The sequence below is a fragment of the Mustela erminea genome, chromosome 8 (assembly GCF_009829155.1).
Source record: "Mustela erminea isolate mMusErm1 chromosome 8, mMusErm1.Pri, whole genome shotgun sequence".
NCBI lineage: Eukaryota > Metazoa > Chordata > Mammalia > Carnivora > Mustelidae > Mustela > Mustela erminea.
Window position 1 is genome coordinate 70621327 of NC_045621.1, and position 16498 is coordinate 70637824.

Here is a 16498-nt window from a genome sequence, read left to right on the forward strand (position 1 = left end):
TGTGTGTGTTTCAATTTTATTGTCCTAGTTGGTCAGAGATACATCATCTCGACTGAAATGCCGCCTCTTAACTCTTCCGCATCTACAATGTTTCCATCCTCTTCCGTCATACCTTCCTTCGACCCTTTGTGCTTGACGGGAAGCTCTGTTTGAGCTTGTTGGTGGGGGGTGTATGCAGAAGTGTTGACTTCTCTATGAATGCGGATATATATTCATACCTAATGAAAGACAGCTAACGGCTGAGGCAGGAAGAACAAATTGGCAACTCTCCAAACCGTGCCTTAGTTAATATTCACCTTGAATGCAGCCAATTAGTGAATGAAGTGTCTCTCCCTCCTTCCCTTTCTCCCTCTTTCCAGTCTTTCCAGTTTTCATCCCCTCTTTTTCTTCCTCCCTCTCTTTTTCCCCCTCCTTTCCTTCCTTGCACACTTGGTCAGTGTTTACCATCTTGCAGTCTCCATGCTGGGCACCAGGCACACAACAGCAAATGTGTCTACACTTCTGTCCCAAATTCACAACTGCCTGGTCACGTTGCTCAGGTACGTATGAGTTTCACAGGCTGTTCTTTCTGACCAGGGATGAGAGATTAATTAACACTTTCATTTACTTAGGCAATAATCAAGGCTGATGGGCTTTTATTAAACCAGGATTTGGGACCAGAAATGCAACTTTTGCACAGTCTCATATTTGCTTACTGTTTAAACCGGCCACATGGATTAAACTTATGTCCTCGGTTGGATGCTGTGTGGTTATGGGGCAAGAAAGCACTAGGCTTCAGAGGACCCAATTGTACTGGGAAAGTTACTTTATCCTGTTGAACCTCATTCAGCTATCTTTTCTTACAATTAGGGATAGTGATATTATCTGCCAATCTCCTAAGTTTGGTCTGTAGTCCCTATGTGACTGACCATACACATGAAAGCACTTCAGACTGCAAGGTACCACAAGTGCAAATGGTGATCATAGTAACATTACTCTATATGGTTATATAACAGATTGAAATCGGCCCTGGCTTATTTAGATTATTTTACTTATTCTTATTTCCTTGGCCACATATATTTTGCTTTTATTTTCCTAGCATATAACCTCAGGGCTAAAAATATGCTCCTCTATAAAAATAATAGATTATGTATTTTTAAACTTATGAACCCACACTCACATCATCGTTGGTCCTTTCTGGTCTTGACTATGCTCTATAGAGTGTTGTGGCTTTTTAAGACCATTGTCGTTTTCAATGACCCTACCAAAAATGGTTCAAATTAAAATGAGTCCATATCTACTTTCATTGCTAGGAAATTTCATACTCCTTACAGGTCTAGAAGCTTGACAGAATAAAGTTCAAACCAGAGACTAAAAAATGTAGTAAATATATGAGAAAGGCAGGGGGTGGAAGAGGCGGTACAAGAACTTTATGTTTTCAGTGCCAAAGCCAAAGACATATTTTTTTCAGCACTTCCTCTTCATTCCAAAAAAAAATTTTTTTTAAATAAAAAGACCCTTATATTTCACCCAATTAAATGTTGGAAAACAGCCTTTCAATATTATTTACAAGCATGCAGAAGTTTTAAATTCAACAACTCTCCCACATTCTCGCTTTGCTCTGACACACATTCTTTATACTGGGTGCCGTTGAGGTTGTCTATGCGCTGCCACAATGACCATGACTTCCATTCTTCAACTCATGCAGTGAAAACCATCACATCCAACACATAATAAGTGGTCTGTGAAAACATTTCATTTGCAAACCAAGTGTTCTGGCCACATTTTTGCTGAACTTCCCAGGCAAGGATTCCATTCTGTATCAGTAACTTAAATGCTTTTTCAGACCCAGTTCCTTCCTGAGTGGCACTCGTGAATGAAGGCCTGCAATGTGCAAGGCGACTGTCTCAGATAAGGATTCCCCTGTGGCCCTAAAACTGAGAAAGACAGCTGGCTGGTGGAGAAACAGAACCTCCACATAGCATGGCACCATGATTAGTGAGGGACTAGATTGGCTCTCAGTAAAAACCTCCACCTCATTTCTCACCCAGCAGCTCAGAGTGTGTTCTTCACATCCCCTTCTCATCTCAACTACAGCCTCAATTCCAAAGTTCAAAACTCTCAACACCATATTTGTAGGCAAAGTAGGTGGTGTAGGCCTAGTGTTTTCTACTACACACTCTGCCATAAGCAGGTATCCCTGAGTTCCCATCCTGACTCTATTCATTTACCAGCTATATGACCTCGAACCTCAGTTTCCTTGTCTGTAAGAGAGAATGAGTTACAAGATTTAAACTGGGTTAAATGAGATATTCCTGTAAATCTGGTCTAGTGGCTGGGACAAAGTCAGTGCCTAATGAATGCTGGCTATTATTACCATTTATTACAACTGCGTTTTGTCTTCTCATTTGACATAGGCTTGAGTTCCCTAAGACTATGAAAAGCTGAAGACACCTTCAAGATGTTAGTCTTATGCCTACTTGACTCTGCACAATGATACATTTCTAATCATTCATTCATTCATCCTTGTATTTATTTAATTCATGTGTTTAACAAATATTTCAAGGTCTGCTGTGTGCCAGGCACAAAGCTAGATGAAAAGTTACAAAGATGAAACTTACTTGCCCTTCAGGGATTCCTGGCTGAGTGGAGTAGGCAGAGATGTTAACATTGCTACAGGAATGTCATCAGAGCTATAACAGGGATATGAAAACGTGGTGCAAAGAGCATTTAGGAAATCACATTTCTTCTACTAGAAATGTCAGAAAAGGCTTCCAAGGAAAGACACCTCTGAAGCGAATCTGGGAATTACTCTGTTGAGTCTAACAGGGAAAGGTGTTTTATGCATATGCAAAGACATGACCAGACTCTAGCCGGGGCTGGGGTGGGGGGCCTGGGATAGTGGGGACGCCACAGCTACCCATGCTGTGGGGGACAGCAAAAGGCAGGTCAACTAACAAAGCCCTGAACCCAGGGCTTTCCTCAAAGTTTAGGGATCTGTTGACAATTTTGAGCAAGGGGATGATAGGATCAGTATATTTCAGAAATGCCATGCTGAATGCGGAGTGAAGGGTGTATTTATTTATGATAAGAATAAGACCGACAGGGAGATCCCAAAGGCCAGAGACAGGGAAAATGGAGAGGAGGGAATGAATCCAGAGATGTGGAGGAAGAGGAGGAGGATACAAGGCGGCTTTTGGAGAGACAGGCCTTGGGAGCGAAAGGAAGCAGGGGCTCACGGTGGTTTCAGGATTCTGACTCAGGTGACCCGAGAGAGAGTGGCGTCTTCACCAGGATGGCAGATATGATGGGGGGGGGGACCTAGTTTAGAGGGAGAATGGAAGGGTGAGGAGGGGCAGGGCCCTGGATAGATGAGTTTATAGTCTGGGGCCGGTTAAACAAAACGTGTCCATGGGAATTTAGTGAATATGCTCAAACACATGTGACACTTAAGTGAGAGCTTGAGAGGAGAATGTGGGTGTCTCTAGAGCGGGCTTGGTGGTCGAAGCCATTGTTGTGGAGGAGGCTGGCAGGAGACGGCAGCTGAGAGGGGCACTAGCCAAGGACGGGAATGGAGCTTCTGAGAGGCCAACATCAGGGAGAACGCGAGGCAGGAGGACCTCGGCAGAGCCCACGAAGTGCTGGGAAAGCAGAGAGTGCTGGGGAGGCCACGGGGATGGTGGTGAAGATAGGGCAGAAGGGTGGCAATTTGTATTTCTATGAGAAGTTCCAGACGCTGAGGGTCTTCAGAGTGAAAGATTGCCAGCAACCCCAGGGAGAGGAAGTTCCCTATTTCTGAGGGGCGACAGGATGCTGTGTGGAGGGGTCAGAAACTTGCGAGGGCGGAATGAGCAGGACAGGCTGAGAACAAGAGGCAGAGGATCATGGGGCCGTCAGGTTCTTGCTTGAGGTTTACAATCTCACCTCTTTGCATCAGACTTCATCTCTCTACCCACAGACCTGCTCGTGGCTTGTAAATCTTTAAGCCTGTTTCTTCCCCCATAATAAATGGAAAGAATTCACAATTTGTCATCTCCCAGTATCCCAGGTGGCTCCAGAAAATCCCGGAGAGCTTCCTTTACATACTTGTGTTCGGAAACCTCCTTCCAAACTGATTGCATCACTGCCTCCTGGAGAACCCGACAGGTATGCTACCTGCCCCTTGCCCCCTTGCCTCACCCTACTTTCTTGTTCGCAGCAGGCAGGAGGGACGAGCTGCCTGGAGCCAGCAGCTGAGGCATCCAGACACCCCGTGTCTCCGAACAGCACCTTGCGCTGCCTTCCCCAAACTGTGCGAACGCCTGCCCGGGCTGAGCAGTGAGAGAGAGAGACATCTGTGATATCTGATGACAATCATCTCTGATTAGACTGTCACTACACCGCACAGGCAAGCCGGGGCCACAGCTAATTAGCCATGTGAGGCCAGCTCTCTGTTTACTGGAACTGTACTAACAAGTTGCAGCTTTTGCAATGCAGACGAGTCGTCGCACATCTGCCAACCAGGAACCCTTCGCTCCAACAGTTTAGGGACAGAGCGGCTCCTTCCCTGGTACACTGAAACCATGAAATGTGAATGTCTGTGCTGGGAGCCGCTTTGTGTCTGTGTCTCCACCTCCCCGTAAGCTGTCACTTCCAGACTTAGTAGTAGAATAAACTGCTTTATACCATCGGATATTATTTGAAGTGGGTTTGTTCTTTTAAGTGAACATCTCTTCCTTTTGTTTTTTTGCAGTTCTCGGGATAGGTCAGGGCATCAGCTAAGTCTGAGAAATGTAGCTGTGACTGGCCTTCTCATTTGAGCTAAAAGGTGAAAGAAGCAGATAAAAAAACTATAAGTTTAATGGATATTAAGGACACAAGATCTAGCTTATCCCATGGGTGTTGGATAAAGTCGATCTATTGTTCCGAAACATAATGCATGTAAGGCTATATTTCCAATTGTTGCTAGAGAACCAGTACAGTTGGAAGTACTCTTAAAATATTTTTCTAAGCTTTTTTTTCAACATGAGTGAAAATTTTCATGTACGTTCTCGTTTGCCCATTAGAAGGGTTTCTCCGAGAACTTTAAGAAATTATATGCTATTCTGTAGCTTTCATTTCCTTTAGAAACAAGTGATCTAACTCATAACAAATGTGGGGGGAGTAGAAAGCTGGAATATTTTGCCAAGTTAATGAAAATTAGCAATATCAGTCTTTGAATTACTCTGTCAGAAGCTCAAGCCCTTATGAATGGATTCATTTTTTCATATGGCAAATCTACCACTTCCTCTTAACAATCCCGATTTTAGGTCAGAATAAGATCAGCGTTTTTGCTGAATTCCTATTCTCCTTCCCTTAGAACCAGTTTGTTCGGAGACTTTCTGAAAACAGAATTTCAGCACAATTCTAAAAGCCTGCATGTTGTTATATAAGTGGGGGAGTGTTCCTGGGCTCTTCACACTTGAAACTGATAAATATTTTTATTCATTCTCCGATGAAAACCACGGATTATACATCTTGAAAATATGTGTGGAGTTTCTGGCACCATAGCATAAAATGCAGTCTACTGGGAATATAAATATTTTCAATAAAGTCTATTATGGATGTGACATTGAATTTGGGTGCTGTTTAAAACTTATTTATTCACATTTACCCTCAAAAGCACATTTCAGAATGGCTTTAAAGAAACCTCCCCATTTAGAAATTCAAAAAATGTCTTCGGCATGTTCGTTCATTTTGTTTACGTCCATAATTTAAAACAAGCAAACTTTTTCCTCTTAATGAAAACATGCGTGCGCACGGGTTTTTTTTTTTTTTTTTTAAACTTTAAACAAAATTCCCTCTCCAGGTGGAAAGTTGATTACCAATCTTGAGTCTGGAGGTAAATTTTACAGCTGTTTTAAACCCATGAAAAGCGGGTCTTATATGAGAAGTGCTGACACCACCTATCCGCAACGTATGGACATGAACTATGCCGCTGTAATAAGCAGGCATTATGTATGTGTAAAAATAATGAGAGGCCGTGTCTGAAGAGAGTTAATGTAAAATGCTAAGCAATTACAGTTGGTTACACAGTATAGGTTAATATTCCTTCATATAGCTGCACTTTTTTCTTCTTTTGTCCTCCAGAACTCCTAATGAAAATTTGAGACCTGACTGTAATGATAAGCAGCCATTCACACGTCCTCTGTGTCAAGGCTGCTGCATTAATGCTTCCCTTCATATAACATTTTGCATAGCCTAAAGCATCTATTAAAATCCTTTGTAAAATTCATGAAACAAAAGTGGTGGGTTGAGTCTAGGGGGAGAGAAAGTAAGCTGCTTATTAGCAAAAAGTCAAAAACACAGGGCCAATTACAGATCCGCACAAGCAGGGCTAAGGACCAGCGCGGGGAGTAATTCTTTCTTCAGCCCAATGGGCTCAAGCGAGGGGCAGGTTGGGTGAAAACACAGCAACCGTCGGAGCAGTAATTAAACGGCTATGTTTGCCGTTCGAAACAGCTCTATAACAACGGAAGGAAATGCTCAACTGACGCCATTGTCTGGCCTCACAAAGATGCTAAATTGGAAGGATTTAGGGCTGCTCCCTGAAGAAGAGGCTGGAGGTAGTGAAGAGGAGCAGGGGCTCCGGAGATATGTAAAGAACCTGTTTGGTATTTTCAATGTTATAAATTAGATTTTTAAAAGAGAGCGAGAGAGAGTGGGGGAGCCTTCCTACCGGCCCGGCCACATAAAACCGAATAAACCACAATAAGATTGCCCTTTCTCTGTTATAAACTTGGCATTAAGCCTGTCATGTTCAATGACAGCCTACTAGGCCGCATGCTTTACCCTTTGGAACTTGAAAGATTGGCAGGTGTCATGATTTCCTTAACATAAAAGACCTTGAAGATAATGTTCACCATGCACACTTATATGTAACTCCACTCTCTGAGTTACGGAATCACTGGGTGAGCCTTCCAGGCAGGCTGGTGGTGTGGGGGCTCACCACAAGTAGATCTGGCCTGAGGACAATGTTTACTGCTAAAGGAGCTTGCGGTCAAGGCCGTACTTTTATGATTTGCTTTAGCAGCCTAAACGTGCACCATTTACAATAATGAGCTGCTTTGTAGAGAGCGACTCTCTGAGAGCATTGTTACTTTTCCTTGCAACGCTGAATGCAACCAGAATGGCTCTCCTCTGACTTAAAGCTAAGAAGCAGGGTTCCATTTAAACAATAATCCCCTCTCTTTGCAATCACCCACCCCAGCCAGATTCTTCCAATAACTCCAAGAGAAAAAAAAAAAATCAACATTGAGGGAAACACAAGCCCCTATTGAGTGGAGAGTTCTAGTTCAACGGGCATCACCTAATGGCACCTGTTTGTTACCAATCACTGTCACTTTCAAATAAACAAATGAGTCTTTACAGTGGCCACAATGAGACTCTGGCTCTCCTCCCCCCCCCCCCCCCCCACCAACCCAAAGAGAGAGAATGAGTAGTTAGCTAGGTACTAACTGTTTAACAAAAATAACTTCAAGTAAGAAATTCAATAAATCTTTCCCCATGCGTTTTAAGCTTTTTAGTGTAGAAACAATTAAACATACAAAAAGACACAGAGTAATATAATAACTCCCATGTACTCATCACCCAGCTTCAACCAATATCTTCTCATGCTCATGGCCAATCTGGTTCATGCTCATTTCCACCCCTTCCCCACCCTGCACTGTTTTGAAGCAAACCGTAAGCATTTTTTTTTTTTTTTCATTTATCAGACCTGCAAACATCCCAGCAGGTATCTCTATAAGATAAGAAGCCCTTGGTATTTTTTTAATAGGTCAAGGAAATATTTGAGCCTCACATCCTTTAAGACTTTTGTGGACATGTTTTCCCATGAGCTGCATTTCTCAAAATAGTACCATTCTACCACATGCTGGAAATATGAAGAGAAATTCAAGAGCATGGCTAGTCTCTGGTTTGTTTCAGAGAAGAGTTTTCCTCACTGATTTGAGGGATACAGGTAGCCAAACTTTTCTTCTCTGAGCTGTTGTCTTATTATTTATAAATGATCACTTCCAGCATTCAAACAAAATTCCATACTTTGAGGTATCTATCTTCATAGACATTGTCTTCACAAAAAGTTTGATCCAAATGTATGTACTGACCACTTGCTACATGCCAAGCTGTTAGATAAAGGAAGAAAGAAATGGCTAGGCAGGGAATGCGAGATACATGAAATAGACTTCTCCCTCTCACACTGACCTTCAGACTCTATTGCCATCTTATAGGGATATGCTACTCAATTGCCTTCTGTACTGGTAAATGATGCTACAAGAAGAACTGTTTCTTTTTCTTTTTCCTTTAAAAAGGGTAAAATCCTGCCCTTTCCAGTCCCTATACCACTGTTGTCTCCTTAATTGCCCCAAAAGATAAATCTGCTCCTCAGATGTAAACTTTAATATACTCCCTGCTCATTGGTGGAGAGGCTCACCACCCAAGCCTTGCAAACAAAAAGAGATTTATGAATAAATACATCTATGAATAAGTAATCATACAAAAGTGAATTACTGTATTTGTAAAAATTTGGTATTTTAATGCAGATTTTTTGAATTAAAAAAATCATTTTTTCTCCTTTGGTTTCCTACATTTATATTCTCAATAATTAGCCAGAAAATACAACTTCTTTTTTTTTTTTTTTAAATACAACTTTTAAATTGCAACATTTTACCTCTGATTTCCTTCAAGAACCAGAAGGGGTAAAATTGCTTATTTGACATGACAAAATGATGTGATTTTTTTTAAGGGAGAGGAAGATATTGATGCTTTCAAAAAGTTTTGTTGTGATATATAAAAGAACATTTGGAATATAAATTTGAGTTGCAAATCACACTGAAATGAACACCCATGAATTTACCACTCAATTCAAAACTACACCACTGCTGAAACTTTCAGGAACTCCTGTGTGGCCCTACCCCATTTCCTGAGACAACCTCTATGCTGAACTTTATATCAGTTAATAGATTCTTAAGAGTATAATTTTGCTATATATAACTGCAATTATTTAGCCCTCCTTATTTGGGGGTTTCTTATCATATCATATGCAGTCCTTTGGAACTTTCTTTTCTCACTGAACATTTATCTCAAAGATTCATTCATAAGGAGTGTGCCTGTATGTCATCCATATTCCCCTGCTGCATAATACTCCATCATACAAATATAACACAATTATTTAACGATTCCCATCACTGATTGGTTACAAGTGTTTCTGTTTGTTTGCTATTTTTGCAGACATTGCTGCTATGAACATTCTTGTCCTGGTCTCCTTGTGCACAAATGCAAGAATTTCTCCAGCACTGAGTTTTCTTCCCTCCTGAAAAATCCCAAGAATGGCAGTGGGGGAATGCACTGCTTCCCCTCCTGCTCTTAAAGCTGTATTACGCTTTGCTAATGAAATTAATTTCAAGTGAAAAGGTATATAGTTCTTAAATTATAGCTTTTATGTAGGTAGGGCAGTGGGATGATGGCCAACAGCAGGAAGATTCTGCATGGATTGAACCACAAAGCCCTTGAGCTGGGAGAATGAACCAAGAGAGATAGGTCAGAGGTTTCTGAACAGAAGAACCCAAACACCTGCTCAAGGCAACCGTGCTGATAATGGTTTAGCTCCTTCTGCTAGAAGTTGTTGGGTTAATAGGAAAAGAGCATGAAAGGAAATGAAGTCATTTCAAGCCAAATGAATATGGAAACTTCATTGAGGCAACTTTTTTTTTTTTTTTTTTTTTCCAAGAAAACATCGTAAACCAAACAAAAGGGGGGAAAAAAACACCCCACATGGCTTCTATCTCTGCAATATTAAATGAAAATGCATGTTTGGCCAGCTATCTCAGAATTTTCTAAACTATTATCTCCCTATAGTTTCACTAACATGTTAACCTACTTAGAGCAATTAGTGCTTCATTAGTAAGGCTAACTAACTGTTGCCAGGCCCTGTAATGATTTGCCAGGCCTTCCAGATACAAGTGCATAATCAATGTTTTCCAATTACTTCTATAGTGCAACCACTATTTCAAATAAACTAGATAATAATACAAACCCATTACTGGAGCTGGAGTAGCAGAGGCATTTAATTGCAAGGCAGTTCTTCTCAGCTTTTAAAATTTTTCACACTAATGAAGTGTCATACAAAAAAGTTGTATTGATTTTTCCACCACATGGCTTCAACCACAAATATGTAATTATCCCTTTTATATCTAGCTGGGGGATTAAAATAATCTATAGTATATAGCCTTTACTTATCCCTGATGGGTTTAGTAGTACTTTTACCCTTTTCAAAATATGCAGCCCTTTGATGAATGAACTTTAGGCAAAATGTTGCTCTATCTGTTTCAAATCTTTGCTTTTTAAAGTCAGTTTATGTGCAGGCTAAAATCTCAGGCTTCCAAAACCTCCTAAAGAACACATTCTGATGTAATTTAATTTACTGAGAGCATCATAGATATTTTTCTCCATTAAAGAAATCAACACGGGTAGATAGCACTGCACATTAGTAGTGCCCACATTTGCATTTCACTGGAGTTACATTTTTATTCATGGCTAACATTTTATTAACCATGTTATATTTTTACACAAATAGAGTGGTCCTGGCATTAATTGAAGTCAATTCTTTCCCAGATCTTCAGAAAAAAAAAATGTAGGAATAATCCATTGGCATTAAATTTCTTATTTTCTCATCACGATTCGGTCAATAAAAGAGGAAAAAGTATTTTCTTTACAAAAACAGAAAGTCATTATACTTATAAAATGAATTTTGCAGAGATGGAGAATTAATGCTGGGAGCACAGGGCTTTTTAAAAATTAGCTTGTCTTTCTTGATCTTTTTATACATAAATTGGTCCCTTTCAACATTTTTGCTGAGAATTCTTTTGGTTACACTTTAACATTATTTCAATTATGGTCACTGTAAGAATAGATTCAAAGGGGTAAAAAACACAGCTTAAATGTCTACAAGACCCTGTTCTTAAAATTCATACGTCAAAAACTCTATCTCCCTATAGTTTCAATAACATCTAACCTACTTACCACCCTTTTTCCCAGATGCAAGGATTTTCACCATTTCCTGGCTTTCTGTGGTTAAGGAAACATTTACAGTCAAATAATACACTATATTTCAGAGTCTGAAAATTCTGTCAAGGTGATTGTGTATATAAAAAATGTTAGAAGTCAACACTGGAAAATCATGAAGCAAAAATTTAGTGGCATAGAGATGCAAAACTTCATTATTTGTGTGACATTTTAAACCTAGGTATTTCATGTTAACTTTAAAAATTTTCCGAGCAGAGCATTTATGGACAAAGAACTGCCTCAAAAGAATTGCTTCATAATAAGAAGAGCACCAAAAAATAAAAAGTACTCAGTTACTAAATATATGCAGTTTTCCATATTTTACTATAGTATCTTTAATCTGTTTTTTTTAAAAAAACCCTTTTTATCAAAAATACCTTTTCATCCATCAACTTTCCATATTGAGGTATATTACAAAATCGTGAGAGAAGCAAAATGTAGACAAATGTAATTTTTATTTTTATTTATTCATTCATTTATTTTTAATGGAATTTTGAAATAAATGAAACTAATGAATTTAAAGGCTAGTTATGCACGTATCTGGGTTTAACATCCATGCAAAACGTTCTTCATGATAGAGATATTAGCAGCTAAAGAATAAAAGGTAAATGGAAAAAATTGATAAAGTAGGGCAGCGTGGGTTCTAAGGAGAGCTACAGTTTATTTTTAAATTAATTCACACAAAAATGTTTTAATATTGATTTCTAAAAAAAAAAAAAAATGCCCTAAAGATTTATTTCATACGATTCTTCCTATATGTGGGTTTAGTTTCCCTGGCCTTCCATAGTCTGTTTTTCTTATACTTTAAAACACTGATCTAATTGCCTTTAGGGATCCAGAGAAGCAGTGGTCACACCCAGGCTTAAACTGGATGGGAGGCGAAATTCTCCTTCTACTGGAATAGACAACATTAGCTTCAACTCTTAGTCTCACATGCTGTATACAGTATACGAGCAGCCTTACGTGGTAGTATAGTACAAGTAAGAAATATGACTGTATTAGAAACAGATTATCATCAAGAATTGTGAGAAAGATAAAAAGTGAAATTTCTGTCAAGAGGGAAGAATGAGATGAGCTCCACACTGTGGATTTCAACTCTCAAGTCCACGTGTGACTGGTAGTGGGATATGTTTCCAAGATACTAAACGCCATTACCTTGACCGTCGACATGAAGCGATCAGAGTCATATTTATTGAAGAAACTCTCAGCTCCCAACCAGCTGTACTGAGTGTGCTTCATACAGCTGTCAACAGAGCCGGGGCCCTACACCAACGCACACTTATGACATTTCCCTTTCATCATTTGTGAAAACAAAAGATCTAGAAGTTTGTAGGATACCACAGTAATTTGAAAACAGCTTCCACGAACACTATAGTGTGGTCTGTCAAATAAGTACTTTTTTGGCTTCTGGTTTTTAGGCAAATCAATTGCAAACCAAACTAGAACCATAAACACAGTAGTTATTTCAAGGATTCTCCTCCTGACCTGAGGGTTACAAGTACTACCAGCTATTTGGGGAGGTAGTTAATTACCATAATTCCAGAGCATAATTCTCTTCATGATGTGTGATGGCCTCACCTACGTGATTGCACAGGTGTTTTATAAGTTTAAGACTCTGAAGAGCCACTTAATTATTTTACTTCTTCAAGGTAATATTTTGTATCTTTGACATTGTTTGGTAGCTAGAAGATGCTGTATGATTTAAAACTAGCAAGAGTAAGCAAAGGGCAAAAGAATTTGAGTCTCCAGTGCCAATGATTGTATTAGGTTTGATCAAACTAGTAAGTCAATAATGACCTTGAACTGTAATTTAAGAAGGAGATTCCTCAATAAGAAATTACTCCTGGAGGAAGTAGTAAATTATGTAGACTTGTGGGACTTTTCACATGTTTTTTAAAAAACAGGAAAAAAAAACCCCAGGATACATGGAATTAAATGACCTTGTATTCAAGTTGTCTAGGTATGATCTCACTGTTGTTGTTTTGGTTATGTTTTGTGGTGGAGAGATGGAGGAGGTGGAGGCGAATGAAGGCAAGAGAAAGCATCACTGGACAGAAATGGGAAGTATGATGTTCGAATCCTCATTCCGTGCTGCCTGGGATACCCATGGACCTACCTAGGGAATACAATGTGCACTGTAGCTATACAATGATTAAATTACATCAGCTAGGAACATACTACTCATCTACACCTGAAACCATTTGATTATTAAAATTAAATTTATCTTAGTATTTTCTTGCATCATCTTTTCCGAACAGGAACAGATTTATGGTTTTCATTTTACTCACAAGGAAGCTAAGGTAGGAATGCATTGAACACTTCCGAAATGAATTATATACACAAAAGAGAATTCCTAAAAATGACTCTGAAGTAATTCAGGGCATACGAATCTACGCATTTAAGGCTAGGATACTTCCCTGGGAAAGACCTGAAACCTTGCTTAAGAGGTGAGACAGGGAGAAGAGACTGCCTTGCATTATGTGTATGGAACCTGGCGCTAGGGTCCCCCCCTTGAGGAAGGGTTCCCCCCTCCCTGGCAGGTCATCCAGAAAGCACTGGCATGATCCTTCCCAGAGTGCAAGATCAGAAAGTTTGCCCAGAATCACTTCTCCTCCCTCGTTCTGGCATTTCAAGTGGGAAAATTCTCCTTATGCCCCCACATTCTGAGTTCAAGGCCACATTTTGATCTCATGGCTCCCCACCAAAGCCCACCTAGATGAGGGTGCAGTAAAAGAGAAGTGCTTTTTGGACCTAAGTGGTCCTTCCCCTCGAGCCACAACCCTGTAGAGGTCACCCGTCCCCATAGATGACCCCTAGCGAACTCCAAGTACCGTGGTGTATATAGGGGATTATCCATTATAGATAAAACCGAGAGTTTCATTTAAAGCAGGGGTATTTCTGACCTGGCGGCCATGAACTTCTGGAGTTGGTCTCTTTTCCCCCCACACCCAAGGCTTCTATCAGCTTCCTCATTTGTAAAATGAGCCTCATAGAGAGGACTTGAGGATTAATGGAAGTAATGCATTGTAAAGCATGGACCACAGAGCTGGCATGGAGAAAGCCCTTGAAAGGTGACAGCTACTGTTGTTGTTGTTCAATGCCCAAGATATGAATGCCCCTGTGAAGGGTACATGTGCATGTGTTTGTCTCTCAGTGCGTATATGGGTGGGTGTGCCCATGTACGCATAGGTGTGCATGCCTACCATCCAAAGAAGGATAAGAACAACTGGGAGAGAGAGAGAGAGAGAGAGAGAGAGGAGGGAGTAAGAAAGGTGAGAAAGTAAAAAAGAAGAAATGTAAACCGTCTTGGCACCTGCCCTTCTTCCACAAAGCGGGCATCCTCTCCACCCTTCCCCTTCACACCCTTCAACTGTGGCACCCCCCCATCGGTTGGTGAGTCCCATCCAATTGATGCTGTCATTTCATTTTTCAGCCCCCCTCCCCCCCTTATTTGTATCTTACAGCGAAGAAGCCAGAGGAGCAATGTTCCACGGAGGTGGAGATGAAGCCTGTCAGACAGCATCAGAGCTGAAAATTACAGCTGATTAAAGGAATAAAAAACCTCGGGATCATTTGGTATTCTCGAAATTGACAAGTTTAGGGGCTACCCCTTTAAATAGCTGCTGGGTCTCCCGGCTCCGAGATGGAGCTTTTCCTGGAACCATGTTTATAACCCCGAGGAACAGGAAGGAGTGAACTCGCAACCTTTTATGGAGCTTTAAAAGCTCTGTGCTCCCTCTCCAGTGGTTTTTAATCTTAAAAACAAAAGCACTGGGAACCTTGCGTTGGAGCATAAACAGCACATCTCCCTAACCCAGGCAAAGCTCCCAAAGCCCCGGAAGCGGGTGGGCTGTGAGTAGCGCCGCTGCAGTCTGTTTTCCTGGGGGTTAAACGCGCTGCAAAGCCCCGCTCCCCTTGCTCAAGGAGCCTGGGAAATGATCTGCTCCGCGGTGGAAATAAAAGTGTGAGGTTGGCACTTACCGGCGGTCACACTAATATAATGCCCTCTAAAAAGCCCGCGATAACCGTGCTCTCAGCCATTAAACGCCAGGGATGCGGCGCAAGCTGGCGGGGCCGCCGGCCTTCCGGAGCCCGCGCCGCGCGGCCTCAAATCTTCCCGCTACGTACTGTGTTTGCTGTTTGCTGCTCTTTATGGGAGTGCACGTTTTTATTTTTTTATGGATGTTAAAACATTTATAACTGTACAAGGTCAATGCAGAAAGGCTTGCATCGACACTGAACCGGCACAAGCAGCCACAAGGGATGGATTAAACCTGGAAGTCGGAGTGAGCATCGCGAACGGGTGGGCGCCATTTCCGGACGCTTGTCACAAAATGGCAGCCGAGGAGAGCGGAGCCAATGGACAGGAAAGGGGTCGTTGGGCTAACCTGTGTGCAAGGCCAGGGTAGTGGGGTCAGGTTCCCCGGCCCTGCGCTGCTGACCTCGGGGGGCTGCCATTCTGCTTCTTTCGAATCCATTTCTACTCCCCACCTCCCAAGTCCTCCCAGTTACCCTGCTGTCACCCTCCCTTCCACACATGGTCTTTGTCTGGTCCTGCGGGTCCTCCCAGGACCCGGACTAGAAACCACTCTTAAAGACACATGGAATTTTACTTGGAGACATCTACCCTGAGTCTCCTCTAGTTCGGTACATGTGTGATAATGGATAGATTCACCATAAAAAGATGAGGACATTCATTGCAATTTTCGTCAAACATCAGAGAGAATCAGCTTCTAAACCAGCTGCAAAGAGTTATCTCTGGTTAGCCTTCAACCCCTATTTGGGAATGTAGGGCTTCATTTGTTGCAAGTTTAGGGTCTCTGGGAAAATCAACAAACCCGAAGAGTTAACTAACAGGGTTGTTTGGAACCATAAGAATATAGTGAGCTGAATAAGTGAAAGGAGAGTGGTCTTGTTTAATGTGCCAGATGTCTATAGCCAATGCATGTGAAGAAGGTTTTTGAGAAGAGTGGGAGTTTCTCATCCTCAATTCTATAATTGACTAGCTGGGCAAGCAGGCACAATTTCATTTCTCTCTCAGATCGTTAGCCTCCTCCTTTGTAAAAATGGGGATAAGCCTCCCTGCCCCATCAACACTGTGTACAGCACTATGCAAATATTCAGTATTGTTCTCTTTATCCAAAAGCAAAATCAGTAAACTTCTTGAAAGAATACTGGTTCCAAAAGCAAAGACCAGCATTCTAATATCTGCTTCTTCCCTGATTGAGTTAACCTGTTTATCTCCATTTCATTATCCATAAAATAGAGTCACAGGCCAGTCCCATTGCTACAGAAAATAGAATAAAGTATTATTGATGAAAATGCTTTGAAAAATGCCAAATGCCATACAAATGTGCGGTAGCGTAATTCCTACTATGCAACAGAAGCACTTCATAAAAATTTTCTCCTGATGTTGGAATCTGATATCTTTAGGCATTGT